Source organism: Mesocricetus auratus, unplaced genomic scaffold (assembly GCF_017639785.1).
Source record: "Mesocricetus auratus isolate SY011 unplaced genomic scaffold, BCM_Maur_2.0 Super-Scaffold_100024, whole genome shotgun sequence".
In the NCBI taxonomy this organism is placed as follows: domain Eukaryota; kingdom Metazoa; phylum Chordata; class Mammalia; order Rodentia; family Cricetidae; genus Mesocricetus; species Mesocricetus auratus.
This window is the reverse complement of record NW_024429205.1, coordinates 28,394,946-28,398,977: the sequence shown is the minus strand read 5'-3', so window position 1 is coordinate 28,398,977 and position 4,032 is coordinate 28,394,946.

The window sequence follows — 4,032 nt, the reverse complement described above, 5'->3', positions numbered from 1 at the left end:
GAGAAACAAGATAGGGGGACTAGGAGTCGAGGAGGATTCTGGGAAATATAGTCATGAGTGGGGTGTTGCCATGTGATCCTGGGAGGAGAGAACGCAAGTCTGGCATTCTTGGTAAGATAAGACCTTATAAAAATATATATTAGTCGCCGGGCAGTGGTGGCGCACACCTTCGATCCCAACACTCGGGAGGCAGAGGCAGGTGGATCTCTGTGAGTTTGAGGCTGGGCTGGACCGACAGCCTCCAAAGCAATACAGAGAAATCCTCGTAAAAAACGATATATATATATATATATATTAGTAATTGCGGGTTAATAATTAAGTCAGGGCTAACCATTAAGAAACCACAACTAACGGCCAACAGCTTCATAATTAATATAGTGTCCTGTGTGTTACTTGGGAATCCCAAAACAAATGGCGGCAGCTGGTGGGAAGACTTCACTCTACATATGGTGTCAGGAGTGAGGTATGAATTTCCCTGTAGAATGACAAGAGCTTAAAAGGGATTTTAGAAGCAAAAGAACAGAGAGAAGCACGGCTTCTTGGTAGCAGCATTTTTCTCAGGTGGGCTCTGTTTTGCTAGAGACAAGCAGACTCACAAGGCTCGCTTAAGGGGCTCTTCCTGACTCGGCATAAGCGGCAAAAAACTTCAGGGCTCTTTTAAGAGGCCCTGCCAACAGTGGAATGGTGTGTACTTGCAGCTGGAAGTGGCTGTGACCACATCTCCAAGCCAGCACCATGCGCTGGATGCCGGCATAGACTGAGGCTGTAAGCACAGACGGCAGTGCTGGCAGCAAACTTATACCCGTCATGTTGGAAAGCCAGCAGCTGTTTCCACTTTAATTTTAACAATGCTCTTTGGCCTATATAAGACAGATTCAGATGACATAAAACCTCTAAAAGGTTTATATTGTGTTTAAAAATATAGGTAGACTTGGGACAGAAAAAGAAACAAGATACTAAAAAAAAAGAGAGTAGCTGGGTGTGGTGGTGCACGCCCTTTAATCCCAGCACTCGAGAGGCAGAGGCAAGCAGATCTCTGTGATTTCAAGGCCAGCCTGATATACAGAGGGAGTTCAAGGCCAGTCAAAGTGCACAGAGAAACCCTGTCTCAAAAAAGTAAAATTAAAAGACATAGAGTAATAAAAAAAAGCCATGTAAAGATGAAAAATACACAGAGAATCTGGATACTATATGCTATTGTGTTTTTCAGTTGTTCATTTGCTAAGGAAGAAACAACTGCTGAAATATACTTGATTATAAATGCCACTCAATTAATCCAGCTTATATTTTAAAAATACTGTGACTTCTAAGTTTAAATATAAGGACAAGTTACTTGGGAAAGGAACTTCTTTTGTTTCCACAGAAAATGAGGAGCTGTGGGTTTCTTCCAGACTAGTATGGTTTGATGAACCAAAATTTCCATAAGTTGTGTCCCAAGTGATCCAACATCTAAAACAGCTAAGATGATGTAGCCTTGCAGACTACAAAAAATAAGGACTTGGTCAGGTTTCTGTGTTTTGTCATGATCCCCATGTTATAGACAGTGCTTCCAACCAGCAAGAAGCAGTTTGGAATGAGCAACGACCAAATTCCCAACTATTGTTTATGTTTGTTTTCATTTAAATGGGGTTGCCTATAAATGATTAATGATCATAACCAATATCTTTTTAAAGGTAAAAGAGGATTATGGTATAGAAATGAATACTTTGTCTTGGAATGGATTTTCATTTTTTGATACAAATTTAAGGTCAATTTTGTGATGTGTGTATTTCTCCTCTTGTTTAAGTATTGTGTTTATACTGATAATAGTCAAAACTTAGTAAAGTGAGTTAGTTTTTCTAGATATACAGAGATATATTTGAGATAGACAGATAGTCTTCAAGCCTTTCAAAACCTTCAAAAAATGGCATTTAAAATGGTTTAGGGTTTTTCTTGACAATGAGAAATGTCTGCTCCTGGCAGCACCAATTACATCTGAGAGGAAGATGGGCATCGAAGAAACTCGTTATGGAGTTTGCTTTCAACATGGCAAGATTAGCCATTTGGGCAAGTAACTGCTCTTGCCTGGACTGTTGCTATATAAACTGGACACTCAGGACCCACAAAAAAGTGACTGCTAAACTTACAAAACAAGATAGACAGTCCTACAGGGTTCGTGCTTCATGAAGAGTCTGTCAGACATTCTGCAGGACACAGAAAAATGACTGACAAACTGCCAATGCAGGTGGACAGTTTGAAATTTCCTGCTTTGCTGAGAAGTCTTCTAGGCACATTGTGGCCTATGGGCTGAAGATGGATGCCCCAACGTTGCATTTGAACTTCGGGTGACTGTCCAGGTAGTGAGATGCCTCTGTCAATTCTAGTGCTTATATATTATCCTTCTGTGGTCTTTGATGGAGTTGAAGACAGCTAGTTATAATTATAGTTTTTCTTAGTTATGATAAAAGATAAGTTACATATAAGACTTTAGACTCACAAAGATAGATGATATTCTCTTTAAATCTTGCTAAATGTTAATGGACTAAATATTGCATTTATAGTTCTTGCTTAATAACTGTCTCGTTATATATTTTACTATGTTAAAGTTAAAACCTTTCTTTTTATTTAGACAGAAAAGAGGAGATGATGGGGGAAGTCCTTTTGTGTATGTGCTTATCTTATTGGTTACTGAATAAAGCACTGTTGGCCAATAGGGAAACAAGATAGGAAGGACTAAAAGTAGAGGAGGATTCTGGGAAACAGAGACACAGAGAGTGTCACGATGTAGGATGTGGGAGAAGTAAGAGGTCTGGACCCTTTTCTCTAGTAAGAGAAGATCACATGGAAATACTCAGATTAGCAATTATGGGTTAATAATTAAGTCAGAGGTAGCCGATAAGAAATCATAGCAAACGGCCAACAGCTTCATAATTAATATAGTGTTCTGTGTGTTATTTAGGGGCTAAAGTGGTAACGGGACCCAGGCAGGAATCCCAAAACAAATGGCAGTAGCTAGCAGGAAGACTACACATTACAGCTATTCTTTGACAATTCCATATAGGTATTGCGTTCTGATCACACTCACCCCCATCCTTTCTCGGGCACTCATGCCAACATGATCTGTGCCCTCTGCTGTGCAAGCTTCACCATGTGAGCTGTAGCCTCTGGATATGGAAGTCCAAGTAAATCATGTTGTGATTCATTGTGGCGAGGAAAGTAATGAAATGGTACCAGAAGTGGGGTTTGCTGCAATAAACCTACCATGTGGTTCTTAGGCTTTCAGAACTGGCTTGTTGGTGGTATCTAGAAAAGTTTGGAGCTGTAGGCTGGAGAAGTCCTAGAATGCTGTTTCAGAGAAAAGGAATCCATTGGGAAATTGGACTAGACAGAGGACATTTGTGTAAAATTCAAAAGTAATGATTTATTTGGTGAAGAGAATTTCAACTTTCAGGCTGGGGCACGGTAGCTGTTTCCTGATTTTAGATGGAGTTATAGGGTGAATGAGGAAATAAAGAGTAGTAAGATGTGAAAAAAAAAACCCATGAAGTTTTAGAAAAACTTATTGCCTTCAAAGACAGGGTGGGTACAAAGTGGTTGGAACTGTTAAAGAGACTAGTGCCATTAAAGAGGAACCATGAACTTTACACTGCTAGTATTATAGGAACAAGACTGCACCCATGGAAGGCTAGAGTGTGAAAATGAAAACCATCTGAAGGCTTTTCATGTCAAAATTTCAGGTAGGAATAAAATACCTAGAGTAGCAGTCTTTCTGTTTTGGCTGCTCAGGAGCTCAGAGAATGCTACAGCCATAGCCTGAGAGGCTTATTTACATTTCAAGATGGCAACAGGACTTGGCACCATCCATATGAAACTGGTTTTGTAGGAAAGTAGAATGTAAGGGTCATGGGGTCAGAGATGCTTGAACAAGCCTGTGAGGACAATAGGGTGGGCAGATTCTCAGAATGGCTGAGAGGCTACTGTGTGGAGCTATGAAGGTGAACCTTAAGTTTTAACGGCGACCCCAGGATTTTGGAGATGACCAGAACATAGAAC